This window comes from Grus americana, chromosome 1 (genome assembly GCF_028858705.1).
Source record: "Grus americana isolate bGruAme1 chromosome 1, bGruAme1.mat, whole genome shotgun sequence".
In the NCBI taxonomy this organism is placed as follows: domain Eukaryota; kingdom Metazoa; phylum Chordata; class Aves; order Gruiformes; family Gruidae; genus Grus; species Grus americana.
In genome coordinates, this window is record NC_072852.1 from 62,258,736 (window position 1) to 62,276,841 (window position 18,106).

Genomic DNA, 18,106 nt, shown 5'->3' on the forward strand with positions numbered 1-18,106 from the left:
ACTCCTCCAGCGCAATGGTCTGGGGGAGTGGCCTGGCAGCTTCATCGCTTCCTCATCAGTGGCATGCCTGTCTCAGGGGAGCACTTCCTAAGGCGACTTGATGAGTCATTTGCAATGTTAGGATGACTTGCTATATTTTTTCTCTTTAATAAAATCCCATAGGAGATTTGGCTGGGATTTCAGTAAGTTTTGCCAATCCAGTGGTATGCTTGGAACAAAACAAGGAAATAAGATTTGTTGTAGCTAAGCCTGAAACTTCAGTCTTAAAGGAAAATGATAATTTTCACCTTTCTTGCCCAGAAAGTGATTTTCTTATGCTGACGTGCTGTCATTCTGTTCAGTCTCGTACTTTACAAACTGAATTAGAAGTTTTTATTTTCTCCTGCAATTAGTGTCCTGGAAACTTCTTTCAGTTCCATTTATTGTTGTAACTGGTTTTGCCATGCATCTCCCCACCCAGCGCTCCCCCCAATAATTTCTGCCATATGATATCGCTTATACTATGAAATCCTCTAAATAAACATCTTAAAAATCCTGGAAGAGATCTGTGTTTGCTCACTGCTTATAACTGATTTTATATATATATATATAAGATATATGTATATATCCAATAGAAAACATTAAGCATATTAGTGAAAAGAAAAAACCTAACATTTCTACACATGGTGATACTTTATTTGACATGGCATGGAGAAAGACAAAGGAAGAAAATGTAATGCTTGAATGGAATCCATTATCAGCTCTGCCTTCCTTCACATAACTCTCAGTTAATTTCCAATAAATGGGTCAGTACACGCTTGTCTGTACTTAATCACATACATACTTGGCACTGCACAACCAGCATTAATTAGCAAACTCTGACACGTGCACATACTTAGACAAACAGCCATACTGAATGCATGTACATTCCTTGGGCACTGAGCCCACAAACCTGAAGAGCATTCACGCACACACAAATGCAAAGAGGCAGTCATTGAAAAGCGGTTCATAATCTTGTTGTCTCTGATTTCTTCTCTGAAACTTGGTGGTAATCTCACAAAAGTATTGGGAAGAGTACTTTGCTGATGTTGGTAAAGGGGTTTAAAGATCAGAATCATTACGCAATAGTTAGTAGTAATATTAATGATGGATAATACTTGGCCTATTCTAGCTTGGGGAAGGAACACAGGAATTAATACACATGCATGTGAAAAAAGAAAAGCAAGAACACAGGTTTTGAACACTGGTCACAATCTTCACAAAGGAGAATTTTTTTCTTCAATATATTATCAAGGCTACAATCCTGCATATACCTGAAGCAACTGAAGCCTTACATTTTATTCCTATAACAAGTTTGAACAACCTCAGGAATGTTCACCTAAAACTCTATCTTTAATGAGATAGAAATCTAGTCGTTAGACAACGCAGGCATTTATATAAACATCTCTAATTATTTTCAGGTAGATCTGTGCTAGAGGTGCCTAGCTTTAGCAACCCCAAAACCCAAAGGCAACCATAACCTCTGGCAGAGACTTGAAAGAGTCTGTACGCAGGCTGCTGCTAGGGGCCTCTCCCTTGTTGGTTCGGGCAACCTGCCACAGGCAGGATGACAAAGCAGAAAGCGCTCTGCAGGTCACATGCTCGCTCTCCATAAAATTCCGTCCATTAACAGCAATTACAATAACTCACAGTCCTGGTGAATCGATACTTTCCAGAAATCAATATCTTTTTGCAGAGTGAGACTGCTAAGGAGAACCTGGACCATGGACACCCTCTGGATAATCCTCAGAGACGTAGCGGTGAGGATGACTCTCTTCGCCCGTAAGCATCAGCGTTACTTCAGCAAGCCTGTAGCAACTCACAGCCATTGCAGGAAGATCCAGTGAGGCTCTCACCCTGCACTACCACCATCTTTGGGTTTTGTCAATCCCATCTAGAAGATGGTGGTTGTTGAGTGCTACCTCCCCTACGACCCGCCAAGTGCTCCTTGACATGGGGTGAACCGATCTAACAAATCACTACTATCAAAACGGGACAAGCCTACTCTTTTCTACCACACTGGGGTTTTTTTCTTCTTTTTGCTGTCTGCACACTTGGCGCCAGCTCTGGCAGCCAACAGACCCTTACATGAGCTAAATCAACTCACTAACCTAGGAGAAAACTAACCCAGGAGAAGAAAAGATGTGGACAGTTTCCCACCAGCCTAACAAGCTCAGCCAGCCCAGGGAAGGATCCCGTGAGCACCGCAGCCAGTGCCAGGCAGACGGCATATCCATACAGACCAGCAGGGTGGAAGGGGAGGCAGCAACATTTTTCTTGCTGGTAGCAGCAATACTGACAGTTTTGCTCAGCAGCTTGTTAAACCAGCAAAAAACCTCACCTTTTTAGCATTTACCTCACTCCATTTCTGAAGCAGACTACACTAAGCTTCACTGCCATTTCTTGAGCAGAGAAAAAAAAAAAAAACAACAACCAAACAGTGAAACAACTATGGTATTTTTAATCCATATCCTTCCTTATTGGGAGTGAGCTTCCTCATAAACCAAAGTCCTCCCTGGCACTAAGGCCTCTGAACTTTTGACTATTGGTTGTGTAACTTCTGGTGGGGGTAAAAAAAGGCATGATTTGTTTCAAAAGGCCTTGACCAAGCGGGAACATGAGCACCTCAATACAACAGCCTGGACCAACTTCACGAGCAGAACTGCTCCAGGATAAGAACTGCCTTACTCTGCAAAAGCGTCCACCAACGGGATGCTGAGGTATGACATGGGGACCCATGCAAAGCACCTGCCCTTCAACTACTCACCATGAAGGTCTGTAAGTGTCACTTCAAGGCAAAGGTCTTCATTGATTTACCTAGATTTTCTGTATCACACAGAAAGACATTATCAATAAGAACAAACTTCACATTTTAGGCAAACAATGTAATTAAAAAATAGCTGTGCCTACTCTAGTAGTTCAGAAGATGCCTCTAATTTTGTAATGCTTAAGAACAAGCATGTAACTTGCTTTACAGACGTATCTTCAGGGCATATGAGAAGTACAGGCTATTTCATATGACAATGAACGTTTACCTTACGATCAAGTGAGCTTTTTAGGTGGAGAAACTTTCAGCTTTTCCTTCTCCTAGATCTGCTCATTTCTGCCCTTTCAACACAGGTCACTACCTCCTCTGTTGCATAAACTCAAACATTTGGAAGTGATGGTAACAGACCCATCCAGATTATGACAAGGGAAAAAACCCAAGCCTTCAAAATACACGCCTCCAGCCTGGATCACATCACGGATCCACGCTGAAAGGCTGCCTTGTGATCAGCTGAACTGACAAAACTGCGAAGGAATGGAAACCAGGAGCAGAATGCAGGGAAGGATGAGAACCTCTTAAACTGCCTTTGCCCTTAAAGGAATCACAATGCACTCGCACTTCCCTGAGGGCCAGGCTCAGTGGGTGAAAATCAAAAAATAATACTTAGAAACTGTACTTTGGTGTAAATTAGACTGTCAACCTACCTCACACGCTTTATTTTTTACTGTGACAGAGTGCAGCCTTATGGCTAATCAAGAGAAGCAACGGACTTGGCTATTGTAGAAGATGTGTCAGGGCTTGCTTAGATAAGGGCCGCATGTGCTGTTCTCTAGTGATCCTGGCCAAGAACCACTGGTACCGCTGGCAGGATAAACTAGCACAGCTATTCTCTTTCTTTCCAAGTGCTGATTCAAGTACTTGGCTGCTCTGTCAGAGGAAGTATAAAGACAGCTTAGCGGTATATTTGCCTCCTCACCTGAACTCAGCCAAAGTCTGAACCCATAACAAGTCAGTGATATTAAGACAGGCCAACCCAACAGTATTTACACACACAGAATTCAATGCTCACTGACAAGCACTGTTAATCAAGAGTGAACCACTGCTGTCGCATGAGTGCTACTACTGAAGGCCAGTATATGTGAGCCTTAAATCCTGCTGCCCACACACAGGACGAAGATACATGTTACACCAAATGACAAGTACCTCTAGCCTTCTCTCTGAAATTAGCTACTTGTCCTTACCTATGTGTAAAGCACCATGTGTAATCACTGCACAGAAATTATACAGCTGGAGTAATATCTTTACTTTCCCTCCTAAGTGTCAAATATTAATGAAACAAAACCTAGAAGGTAAAAAACCCTACCTCAGAGCATCTTTTGCACCTACATATATAAGCAGAAGCTTGCAACAGCTGTATATACTCCATATGGTTCACACTTTTAGCCTGCAAGGAAAAAGTTCCATGGTGAGTGGAACAAACAAAAACACTTCACCGATACCACAAAAACATGCATTTCCCCAGGGCTAAAGGCTGTTTTTTCCTAAAGAATCTCACTGTCTGCATATGCAAGCACTGAGGAAGGAGAAATTAAGAAAGACTGAGCTATGCGCTCAGTCCTTAAGTCCACTCGCGTGCTTATCTGTTTGATGCAGTTCAAGTGAAAAACAAAGAACTTTTGAGCATTCGAATAGCTCCTTCACCTGCAGAGTGCAAACATTAACAGATAAGACTGAACAGTGAAATCACTTTCACCTTTTTCTTCCTGGATCACAGGCCTGATGTATTATCTGCTGGCTTCCCACACATGCAGTCTTTGTGTAGCACAAAGAAAGCACCATATGCATAAGCCCAGAAAATAGCCTTGATGCTCCTCTGGTTCTGCCAGTGACTTGCTTGGCATATTGCTGAAATGTCCAAAAGGTGTTTAAGTGTTTCGAATTATTGTGATAGGAAGCATGCCATCAGAAAGCAGATGCACAGGTTTTCTTGGCTTTATGCTCTCTCCATGCCTGACCAAGAAGCCCTTAAAACCACTGGTAAAATTTACTTCATTAAGTTATTGCATTTTTCCTAGCAATCCCTGACTATTGATATAAATGAGAGCAGATCCAAACCAGCCCTAACTTCACTAAGAGACTGGTTGTGTAACCTGGCTCACTGATGTCCTTTCCCGCACTCATTTCTCTAAGCCTACCAAATTCATGAGCAAATGTGAACAGGGTGTTTCATATAAAGTCTGATTCTGACTCACTCTCAAATTCAAAAACCACCAAGCTTCAAGACTGACAAGAGTAAAGCACATTTTCCTAAGAAATGAGAAGTTTTCCGAACTATGTTATTGCTTGTATTTACTCAGTGTGTTGCCGCAAAGTGCTTCAGTTTTCATTGTATTCTTGTTAATCCACTTTTCATATCTAAGAGCTTGAGAGGTCTTCCATGTAAATAAAGCAGAGCTTGAACAGGACCAATATCAAGATATAATGTGGAATAACTTAACTTTGCACTTAGTTGAAACAGGGTACACAAACAGAAACTGAGGAGCTCTACTTTGGCACAGATTTCTGTTAATGGAGTCCTGGGCTGTGGTCCGTAGTGTTACTCCACAACACCTATCTTCTTCATAAAAACAGAAGTTCTTTTTTACCACAACTATTTGAGTGTAAAAGGCATTTAAAGGCATCTTCGTAAGTTGCAGAACATGTAGCTACAAATTGTGGGAATTTTTCAACCTAATTATTAAGTTTTCTAAGCCAGAGGAGAAAAACCTAATCATTCACAGCAAATCAAATGCAGTTAACATATGAAAAAGGCAGAAAATGTCAGAAAGTTTCGCAGCACTGTTTTCTCAAAGGACAATAAAAATCTATTGAGAACTTTTAATCTAACAACTACATAGCAGGGCAGAAATTACAAAAACAAGACAAGCCAAAGAAGAAACACTGACAGAGGAATGACGAATGCCAGACCAAACGAAAGACAAACTTTCAAGTGACATCTATCTGAGGGCCTGATTAAAAGCTCTCTATAGCCAGTGGAAAAGCTCCCACCCAAACAAAGGCCTTAAGTGACAAAATTCACACCCCTTTCAGCTCAGTTTTCTAATGAACATCTGGGGACTGACTTGACTCAGCAACATCCTCCAATCTGCCTTTCATTTCGAGATGGGTCAGCACTGTGTTTTGAGGGCTGCGATCCACCAACTCTGCTAACGTAGGGCAAGAAGCTCAACACTAAAATCCCACCTTCTCAGCCTCTACACAACCAGGCACTCAAGCTCATAACCTGTCACATCCCGATAGTCTGCAAGAGGTTCTGAAATCGGCCTCGGTTCCTAGTTCCTAGCAAAAGAAGTAATTCCTATTTCCAGGCATTTCTTTTCCTTTTGCTTTTCTAAATATCCATGCAGCTACCACAAAAGTCCAACCGTAATATGAAAAAGTATTTTACTTTACTGATTTCAACAGGGATGTCATTGTACTCCTTAGCTTGTTACGAAAAGTCCTTCTGTCACAGTAATTATGGAGCTTGAAACCCCACTCCAACAAGACCCAGGCTTTCTCACAGACTTTCCTAGTAATGCTCTCACCACCAAAGTCCTTAACAGTATCAGACTACTGGTACTTGTCCTAGAAAGTCTTTAGCCTTTACTCTTTTCTTATGTAATTGTTTACAGTAAACCATATAGGAATTAGCCAGGTTGCTCTAATTAGCACTAATAAGGATGATTTCTGTGAGCATAACATCACATGCTGACCTCAAATATTTCTAGAACATCTACAATACAAACTGTTGGCTTAAACAGAACAAGCTGTCCACATTAAATAAAGGTAAACTTTGGATTATCTCTGACTCTGTAAAAAGGCAGGCAGTGCTAAATTAATTAGGTATCTTTGACCACTTCCATCTTCCATTTTACTTCACTGTGCACTAAATTAACTAGGTTATGAGAAACTTAACTGAACCAGAGTGAATGGTGCCAGTTGTCCTGGGACCAAACCACTTATTCTTGTAGGTTATGAGAAACTTAATATAAAGCTTCTCTGCCTCTAGAACTGTAGTAAAAGCTGTAACATCTCATATAAAGATTTCTATGCAATCTTTATGGAAAACATCATCTTACAATACAATACAATTTTAACATGGATTTTTGTCTATTCCCTTCAAAAATCACTACCCATAGTAGTATAATGCTTCATCTAATCCAAATCAAAACAAAGGAAGCTGATTTCTGGTATGACTACCTGTAGGTGTATCATGCTCACAGCGGCATCCATACTGGCTCACCCTTCATTTGGGATGACGTGAAAAAGCTGAGCTTCCTGATTATTTTTTTTTCTTGAAATTCCTGCGGCCAACACAAACCTGTGGCTCCCACAGACTGTGATTAATACTCTCATGCTACTTTTTGTTTTCTGGTCAGTAAATAAACAACTCTCTGACAAGAGGAGGAAGTATCACCAGCCACACTTGAACAAGTGTGGTACCTGAGGCAGAGAGAGGTGAAACAGAACTCAGCAGGGCTGGAACAGGATCTCCTGGTGCTGGTGCCATTCATTAGTCTCCACCGACATCAGTCATGCCTTTCTTGTCTCTACCACAACTAAAGCCATTTATTCATTTCCACATGTCTCTCTGTATCAGGGTTGCATTTCAGTCACAGAGAACATAAAAAACGGTGGAAAACAGCTCACACACAATCAGGGGATGGTTAAAGAAAAACAAGCTTTTTGAAGGCAATCTCCCATAATGGGCATGAAGTTTAAGCCAGGTACTGCACTGTGGAAAGTACTTGGGTACTTGACTTAGAAGCCTGTGATTATTTTTTTTACCCCAAGCAGGATTTTTTAAGAGGGAAGGTGGGGGGGAAATACTTATTTTAGTTCAGAGTAATCAGTTTCTTGTCTTTGAAAAACAAAAGGACTTGGGTGGAACAATTTAATCCTGCTTGTAGCAGCCCAGCAAACAATGACATAGCATTTCTACAAGGTCAGCGAAGCAAGATAACCTAACAGGTCATTGCCCTCCTAACCCTGTTGCCACCTAAGTGATATGACAAACCAATCTGATGCACACAGGTTCTGACAAAGGTCTAGCTGGAAACGGTTGTGAAAGATGGGTGGAAAACAGTAAATATGTTACACTTTTGTGAGCTAGAATTAGAGAGACATGCTTGCCTTGTGTCAGGCTGTGCAAACAGTGGAGGAGTTAAGGAAGTTAAGGGCTTCCTTCCCGCCGTACTGGGGATGCAACGCCAGGACACAGGCGAGATGACTGTGCCAAACAACACTTTCTTCTCTGAGCAGCTGACTCAACAAGTAAAACAGGCAAGTTTGCTAGAAGATGGAATGAGATATCTTAGTTCACCATGTAAAACCAGTTCATTAGCAGATCCTTAAGAAAAGCTTAGGACTAGACTAGACTAGACTAGACTAAGCTACTATTATTTTCTATGGAAACAGAAATGTTTGCATACTTTTCTTACTTCCTCCCTTTGCATTTGTATCTTTTTTATGCAAATGAAAGCGCTGGGTCAGATAGTGCTGTAACAGCCAAAAATTAAAGGGAGTCACACAGTTCCACAGGGTTTGCCATACGCAAGTCTGACTACAGAGTCAAGAGTGCAAGGCGCAGAGAGTACATATAGGAAAGGCGATATGCTAAGGCAAGCAACAGCTGTGACCTCTTTGGAAGAAAAATGGAAGGTAAAACCAAGCTGAAGAGGAGGAAGAAGAGACCACATCAGATCTAGCTTGGCAAGTTAGAGAATGGCTCTGCGAGGAAGACCTACAACGTGACGCCACATTCAAAAAAAGGAAGTTACTGAAAAGTATGAACGAGGAAAAACCTGAACAAGCACTGAAAAAGAATTTCACAGGAAATGCATGAGTCAAGATGCTAAAGACTGGAAGCTGCATTACAACAGGCAGATGTCAAAACCCAGATATCAAAACCAGGGGCGTTATCAAAGATAAAGCTTTCTCAGGAGATAGCAGTGGCAAAGTGCACTCACTTTAAACCAGTGGAAACAGGAGAGCAAGTTACCAGTTCAGCACACTGAATAAGCCAAAGTGCACTATTTTATCTGGTATTTGTTTTGTTCTCTGCAAGCACAACCAAAAAGACAGCAAGACACCCTACCAAAGGATGTCCAAAATGGGCTTAACGGAGGAACAACCTTCAAAGAGAAACAAGCGGTGAAGTTTTATCTCCAAGGAAGTCTTGAAAATAAAGAAACCATTAACAGTGGACTGGAAAAAAGGCGACCAGTACCATACAACGTGAGGGCCAAACACTGTTCCTGTTCACAGCAGAAATCAAGGGGGTGGCATAACTGTAAACAAGGGTAGAGGAAGAACATGGGCAACCATGACGCACCTCCAGGAGTCGAGTCCACTCTGCTCTTCTCCACAGAGTGCTATGACGCATCTGTTATTGTTACACCTGAGCAGTTCACATGTAAATTATATGGTCAAAACATTTGCAGGAAATACTGCAAAAATAAAAATATTTGGGGCCTCATTACTCACACACTCACCACACGTAAATGTCAATGCAACTTAATCTGTACTCCAGCACAGAACTAGCACCACCAAAGTGGATCCCCTGTTACTCTATCTCACAGTTATGCTGTATTCAGAGGCTCTCACATTAGCACTAAAACCGAGGAGCAATGATTTTAATACTTTGTTAATTCACTTGGTTGAATCCAACCGAAATTTCCTTCCAAGCCTATTATAACTTTCCAGCTCCATCAGTGAGCATGTGCCATGTCCCAAGTGCTCAGCCCTGAAAGGAGATGAGCAACTTCAACTTACATGAAAGTCAAACTGAACTGAAAACACAGCTCCTCATAAAATTCATCCAGCATGAAGATCTGAGGGGAAAAAAAAGCAGCACTTGAGGTGATACCAAGGTAGACCTCCCACAGAAACAAATATGTTTTATAGAGCAAAAGCTGCAACCTAGGCTATCTTAATTCTGAGATGTGTAAGCTTACCCCCTAATTATGTAGCTTTGATTTTTCTCATTAATCCTTTTTGCAGTAAAACACATGTTTATAATACAGAAAACTAAAGGAGTGTGGAGATAAATTAACAAAAAGTCAGGAAAAGCATTATCTTCTGAGTTATTTCCAATTTTCATGCCTTTACACCCACAAGATGTCATAAATATTGCATATACAAAATGCAATTGGTGATGTAAACTGAATGCTATTTGAATATTGTAGGATAACCTTTTTGAAAGCACAAGCTAAGGACAAGAGAATGTCATTAATAGCTATGGTATGCAAAATATATACAAGCATTTTATCTTAACATTTTTACTTTTTCCTGCACTAGTCATCATTTTCCTTGCCAGTTTTGCTCATTACCAGCTTGCTACTGTTTGCTTTTTTACACATCCTTTTAGATCTTACAGTGAATTAATAACTCTGAATTTATTATTCCCATTGACAAAATGATGGAAGGGTGGGAATAGATCCAGAGAGTAATTAAGAAATTATTATGCCTAGAACAGCCCAATTTCTTCCTCCTACTACACAGAGAAGTTTAAATACACCTTGTCCAAGAGGTGTATGTAGATTTAAAGAAAAAAAACCTACTGCCTGGCATGAGTAACAATAGAAAGGGGTTAATTTAAAATTGTTCATGTTTTAGAATCACTTAAACAATGAGTAATTAGCTTATTTGAATTATGTTTAAATTTTTAAGTAAATTATGTGTATCTGTTCATATTTCTGTAATTATTTGGTTTTAATCTTCTATTTAACCTCTTCAACAGCACCCACAACTCTCCTCATCTCTTGATGGATATTAAAAAATTTAACATGTTCCTTTGGGAAATGGACGTTGGGTTTGAGATAATAATCCACTGGTAAGTGACCATCCCAGAAACAAAGCCGCCTAGATGCTACAATATAAACCTTGATGTCACAGTTTAAACCAACTTTCCTGGAGAATTACTTTAAGATGCTGCCAGAGTTGCAGAATGGGCAGCCAGGAATAGCAATGTCTTAAATTGAAAACCCAAAGATACAGCAGAGCATATAAACCGAAGCCCAAACAACACGCTCTTTTAAGTCATTTAGCCTAAATGAGTCAGCTTCACAAGACTGAAAAAGCTTGTTAAGGTGCAGGTTTCATTTCTGAGTTTGTGTCTGCAGATACACCATCATCCAAAGGAATTGGGTTTGAGTGTAAGTCCATAGCAGTTTACTCTGCCCCCAACACCTGCCTAGCTTTCAGTATCTGATTTAAAGCTACATCAGATATTTCTAAATCACAATGTGGTAGTGCCGGCATTAGGTAAGGGAACTACTGTTCGTTAACCTAACTGGTCTCCAGGTGCCACACTGCCCTGAAAGTACAAGGGCAACTGGACTCTCTCTATAGTGCTTTGAGAGTTTTCTTTTTTGCCAGTCCTTCCTGTTAGGGTCAAGGAACATCCAGTGCTTCCAAAGCCAGGCCTTTAACTCAGAGCGGAGGATTTTATGTTGGTATAATTGAAAAATACCACAGAGCCATAGCAAAAAGCCTATTTCATGAGTTTTAATTGTTATAAACCTCATCTTTGTATTTGCCAGCTCCTACTGTGCTGCCGCCTTACACAAATTCTTACTGCAGACATGTTTATTCTCTGTTTGCAAATACATATTATAATATTATATATTATCTTAAAGTTACCAATGTATTTTAGATTCAGTGTTCTCCAATTATTGCATATCTAAAAATACCTTTAAAAATGGACCCCTTTCCCAAGGATTTGGTAGAGCTGAAAATACTCCTCCAGTAGTAGATGCTCAATGAAATACTCCATCCTAAGAGTGCTTTTTCATTTATGCAGAACTGTTGTACAGCACCAGATGTAAGCATAGCTTAATTTTCAGGCATTCATTACTTCAAGCTCCTAATTTCTTTTTTCACTGGGTTTTACAGACCCAGTGAAAGCACGGTTAATACTCTATCCAAAGAGCATCCGAGACTGATGTTCTGACTCCAGGGAGGTACAAAGCAGACAGCTGAAACATAAATTTGTCCACTGCTGTCATGGCAACATGCCTCAATCCTGGTAGACAGAAATTACCTCCGCAGACCAGAGGGCTGTTCAGCTCCCATCTAAGTCCAAATCTTTCTCCCCCATCAGCTCACGCAAGCCACGGTCTCCCTTCTGGCAGCCCCCTGTGCCCTGGACACCTGCACACCCTCGGGGCCAGGCTCCCATCCCGACTCTCACGGCACAGCATCTCCCCCTGCTCCTGTAAGCGAGATGATGCACACAGCCCTGCCCGGCCCCACCGCCACCTACGTTGGCCTCAAATAAAGTAAGGAAGGAGAAAAAAAAAAAAAACAAAAAAAACCCAAAAACCAAGCGTCAGAGGTTGTGTTTGGTTACACTTAACGAACACAGGCGGTTGGATCTATGATCACACAGGTTGAAGTCACATTAAAGTTGTTTTGCAGCGCGGCACTCCCGTACCCAGAAGACCCACCTGAAGGCGCCCGGCCCGGCTACGCCCTGCTCCGACCTCCCGGGTTTTTTACCGGGAAACCAAACTGATGTTCTTCGACCGCCCTCCCGCACTCGAAGCCCACCGCCCCCGTACGAAGCGCTACCACGCAGGTGCCTGCCTGCCTGCCTGCCTGCCTGCCCGCCCGCCGGCAGCCGTCCGCTGCCTACCTGCTGAGCACCGCCGCTCCGGGCCGCCGCCGGGCGCCTGCCGCACCGCTTTGCTCTTCCGCAGAGCGCTGCCCATGGCGCGGCTCAGCGCGCAGCACCGCGCAGCCCCGCGCAGCCACCCCGGCCCCGGCGGCGCCCCCTCGCGGCCCCGGCCGCCCCTTCCTCCGCCCCCCGCGCAGCCCCGCGGCGTCCCCGTCGCGATGGCAACAGACGCGGGCGCAAACCCAGCCCCAGGGCTAGCGCGACCCCTTGCGGCTCCCGACGCCGCGCTGGGTCCGGGCGGGCTTCGGCGGGGAGCCGGGGGCGGCCCGAGGCGTCAGGCCCGGCGTCCCGAGGCGGTGCCGAGCCGGACTCGCAGGTGGGGGAGCGGACGAGTTGCGCCTGTGAGTTCTCCCTTCCTTCCGTGAGGCGGGCAGCCAGGCGCGCGATGCCGGGCAAACACCGGCTGCGGCGCTTCGGAGGGGGAGCTCCCGGCACTGAAGGGAGCGCTTTCGGCAGCGGGAACGGGGCGAGGGGCTGACCCTCCCGGCGGAGCCGCAGGACGGCCGGAGGAAGGTCGCTGCCGGCTCCCACCGCCGAGCGGACCTGCCTGCTGCGGCCTAAGGGATGCTGGCGTTAGGAAAGCGTTCAGGAGGTGTTTTAGAAACATTTTTTCTCGCAATTAATGTTTCATTCTAAGAAATCTGTACATATAAAGAAGACACTCTAACTGAAAGATTAACTGCATGAGGCAGAAAGTCTGATGAGGCTTATCGCACTGCTCCTTCTGGGCTCTGGACATTACTTGTCATCATTATCTTAGAGTGCTGCCCAGGTCACGGCCCCATTGTAGTGGTTTTCACATGAATATGTGGCAAGAAGAGCGCCTGCCAAGAAGGATTTCTGGCAAAAAGCGAGAAGACAGACAGGGTAAGGTGAAAGCCATGACCCCTACCCGCAGCAGGAGGGTTGGAACTAGATGATCTTTAAGGTCCCTTCCAACCCAAACCATTCTATTCTATGATTCTATAAACCACCAACAAACTCACACACAAATGTCTGCTCTTATTGTCAGCTCCAGTTTGAGCCTTCTTCACTCTTCACGTGAGAGCGTGCGACTTGTTAAACAAAACATGGCAATTTATCTGATCGGTATTCTCACATACAGCAAATACTGACATTTGTTTGAAAGGTTTTAAAAAGATGCTAAACCAACCGTTAATGTCTCTGGTGGATGGATCTTCTTTTCAGTTGCACAGATTGACCACTGGGCTGTACGTTGAGCCAGCGTGAAGGCTGCTGTCACACCAACGCACTGCAACGAAATGCATGCTCTAGACTCCGGAACTCTTAGTCCGATTCCTAACACAACTATGGGGCTGCTCTGTGGTCCTGCGTAGTCACTCATGCCAAGTGTCCCCTGGTGTAAAATGTAAATGTCATGCCTGCTTATCCTACAACCCCTTCAGAGTTGTGATTATCTTACTAACGCTTTTAGGGCAGGACCCCAACCATGTCGGCTCTGAGTACTCTGCTGCAAAAGTAATAATGAGCGACAGCGAAGGACCAAAAGAAATGGAAGAAAGAGAATGGGATAATAACTTTAAGGTTTAAGAAGCATTGCTTCCCCATCCTCAGCTTTTTTGCATAGCGGACTTCAGCAGTTCCTATTTCTGGTACTGCATTACTCTTCCACTCTGCAGTGGTATCTCCAGTGTCAGCTGGAATTTCTAATACCAAAAAAAAATTATAACTAAACTCAAGACTATGAGGGGAAAAAAGTCCCTGAACTCACTGTGAGAATGATCACGGAGATTTTAGAAATTATGTCTTCAATATAGATATCTGTAACAGCAAAATTTATTACAATAATGAGGATAATAATTGTTACGGGCATTCAGGGATTATTATAGCCTCAGAAATAAAGTTATTCAAATAATTTGCTGAACAAGCTTAGGGAAGGAACTCTATTCTACCAAACCTCATCTTAATATTTTCATTAAATGTGACTACCAGCTGGCAACTGTCAATTTGAGAAAAATCAAGTTCAAAAAAACCACCTTGGAGTGCTGTTACTGTCCTTGAAATCATTCATAATATTTCATTTTGCTTATTGTTTTGCAATTATGTTCTAATCATGTTTCCTTTCATTAAAAAAAGGTCTTACGTTGCTGTGGTGAAGATCCATTGAAGCAAAGGAAAAAATTAAGTTTTAAGTAAGCATAGTAACCAAGGGGTCTGTCACTGCAGAATGGAATCTTGATGCTGCACCCGAAGACTAACATCCATTTTCACTGTCTTTACCCCAATCCTCCATATCTGTTGCTTCTCTGTACAGTTTTACTGGCCCACATCACCGCTTACGTTAGTTATTACAACTCCTCATGAATATTACCTTCAGGCCATTCGAAGTACAGCTGGAGAACTTATGCTCCTTAGCTCTTATTTTAATCAGACCACTCCTGATCTTGGCCTCTTAAAAGATAACTCGTTTCTCATTTTTCCACAGGCTCATGCTTTTTCCTGACTCACAGGCTGTGGTCAACTCCAAGGTCCTATAAAACCTCTTTCCTTTTGGCTGATTTATTATCTTGCCAGATCATCCTCTCTCCAGTTTTACCTTGTTTGTGTGCTTCTCCACAGAGCTCTTTTGTTTGCTCTTACAGTGTTCCCCAGGTTAAATCTGTTTTCTGGGCAGATCCAAAAAGCATCTGCCCTCTTTTTATTTAATTTTTGCCTAGAAATTACACTTCTAATAAGGCTTATGAAAAGCCAGGTACATCAATTTATCTTATAATTTATTCTTAGGTGACTGAACTGCACACATACGTAAGGTCCAGTCTTGGACCACTGGAATGTAAGCAGAATATGATGACAAGAAGAATGGAAATTGGAAGGAAGAGGATAGAAGAAAAATGCAGTATATTCCAGTTATTACTGATCTCCTGATGTTACATACTTTTTTGTCAGTCTTTGCCTTTCTCCCCCTGTTTAGACACTTTGGGAGAGAGACTTTATCTTCCTCTGGGTTTAGAAAATGCTTGATATTTCAATTTCTACTACTGTCCTCCTCATAAATAATCTTCATGCTGTCCTTTTCCAGTAGCAAGGATGCACATAGGAGAGCAGTCTTCAGGATCATAATGTTGAAGGACACCCTGGATCCTGTAATATCTCCTTGATACAGACACCAACTTAAATCCCTGTTGGAGTCAGAGGTAAGTCTGCACACTGAAGTCACTAGGAGACTGAAAGCCTATTTCAAACCAATTCTGAAGCACTGATTTAAATATCACAGAATCCCAGAATGGCAGGGGTTAGAAGAGACCTCTGGAGATCATCTAGTCCAACCCCCCTGCTAAGGCAGGATCACCCAGAGCAGGTTGCACAGGATCACGTCCAGGTGGGTTTTGAATATCTCCAGAGAAGGAGACTCCACAACCTCTCTGGGCAGCCTCTTCCAGTGCTCGGTCACCCTCACAGTGCAGAAGTTTTTCCTCATGTTCAGATGTAACTTCCTGTGTCCCAGATTGTGCCCATTGCCCCTTGTCCTGTCACTGGGCACCACTGAAAAGAGTCTGGCCCCATCCTCTTGACATTTGCCCTTTAGATATTTACAAGCGTTGATGAGATCCCCTCTCCGTCTTCTCTTCTCCAGGTTAAACAGACCCAGCTCTCTCACCCTTTCCTCATATGAGAGATGCTCCAGTCCCCTAATCCTCCTTGTAGCCCTCCGCTGGACTCTCTCCAGTAGTTCCCTGCCTTTCCTGAACTGGGGAGCCCAGAACTGGACACAGCACTCCAGATGTGGCCTCACCAGGGCAGAGTAGAGGAGGAGGATAACCTCCGTTGACCTGCTGGCCACACTCTTCTTAATGCACCCCAGGATACCATTGGCCATCTGGGCCACGAGGGCACATTGCTGGCTCATGGATAACTTGTTGTCCACCAGGACTCCCAAGTCCTTCTCCGCAGAGCCGCTTCCCAGTAGGTCAACCCGTCACCTGTACTGGTGCCTGGGGTTATTTCTCCCTAAGTGCAGGACCCTCCACTTGCCTTTGTTGAACTTCATTATGTTCCTCTCCACTCAACTTTCTATGTATGTTCGGGGTTTGTCTGTTTCTCTGTTAGTTCCACCTACATGAAAATTTAGTGCAGATCTTCAGAACTGCTGTATTAAGAAGCAGGAAAGCAAAGACTGTCTCATTAGAAATATCTGCAGAACAAAGGAAAGTCTTGAAAATCTGTCACATTGCGTCCTGTTTTCAATATTGGACTAGTATAAGGCATAGACTGCATAAGCTACTGTGTTGGGTTTGTGTGGCAAGGTTTTGGTAGCGGGGGGGGCTACAGGGGTGGCTTCTGTGAGAAGCTGCTAGAAGCTCCCCCTGTGTCTGACAGAGCCAATGCCAGCTGGCTCCAAGATGGACCCGCCGCTGGCCAAGGCCAAGACAATCAGCGCCTCTGTGATAACATATTTAAGAAGAAAAACAAAACAGTTGGGGGAGCTTTTGCAACCGGAGAGAGGAGTGAGAAGATATAAGAAGCTGCAGACACCAAGGTCAGTGAAGAAGGAGGGGGAGGAGGTGCTCCAGGCGCTGGAGCAGAGATCCCCCTGCAGCTTGTGGTGAAGGCCATGGTGAAGCAGGCTGTCCCCCTGCAGCACATGGAGGAAGGATGAGGGGGTGTAGAGATTCCACCTGCAGCCCATGGAGGACCCCACGCTGGAGCTGGCGGAGACACCTGAAGGAGGCTGTGGCCCGTGGGAAGCCCACGCTGGAGCAAGTTCCTGGCCGGACCGGTGGACCCGTGGAGAGAGAAGCCCACGCCAGGGCAGGTTTGCTGGCAGGACTTGTGACCCCGTGGGGGACCCGCACTGGAGCAGTTTGCTTCTGAAGGTCTGCGCCCCACGGAAGAGACCACGCTGGAGCAGTTTGTGAAGGACTGTAGCCTGTGAGAGAGACCCACGTTGGAGCAGTTCGTGAACGACTGTCTCCTGTGAGAGGGACTCCATGCTGGAGCAGGGGAATGATGAGAGGAGTCCTCCCTGAGGATGAAGAAGCGGCAGAAACAACGTGTGATGAACTGACTGTAACCCCCATTCCCCATCCCCCTGTGCCGCTGAGGGGGGGTGGAGGTGGAAGCCGGGAGTGAAGTTGAGCCCGGGAAGATGGGAGGGGTGGGGGGAGGTGTTTTAAGAGTTGATTTTATTTCTCATTCCTCTACTCTGTTTTGCTTAGTAATAAATTAGATGAATTTCCCCTCTAAGTTCAGTCTGTTTTGCTCATGACGATAACTAGTGTCCTTATCTCGACCCATAAGCTTTTTGTTATACCTTTTCTCCCCTGTCTAGTGAATGAGGGGAATGATAGAGCAGCTCTGGTGGGCACCTGGCCCCCAGCCAGGGTCAACCCACCACAGCTACCAGTGCTGGGATTAAGAGATCAACTGTGATAAATTCAATTAATGTATTAAAAGCCTATAAAATACTTGAATGACTAATAAAAATAGTAATTACATTAAGATATTAACTGATAATGTTCTTTATAAAGATGAACTGTAAGCTGTTTTACTCTGTCTTGAAATCTCGATAAAGGTGTTTTATAGCAAATGTATTTGGTGCATGATTTGCTGCTGAAGAACGCCATAACAGAGCTGCAATA

The 18,106-nt window shown here is 43.7% G+C and overlaps 1 protein-coding gene across 3 annotated transcripts in view; it reads right to left on the reverse strand.

Moving 5' to 3' along the window:
• The window catches only part of TXNRD1 (thioredoxin reductase 1), a 53,373-nt gene extending 40,875 nt beyond the window's left edge, over positions 1-12,498 (reverse strand). The window contains exon 1 of one of the 3 annotated variants that reach the window (XM_054813607.1): positions 12,465-12,498. The gene's annotated coding sequence lies outside the window, so the exon portion shown is untranslated. Of the gene's footprint in view, positions 1-9,601; positions 9,621-12,464 lie in introns of those variants that run through there. The other 2 variants (XM_054813612.1, XM_054813611.1) reach the window with 2 other exon arrangements.
• Positions 12,499-18,106: the final 5,608 nt, after the last annotated feature.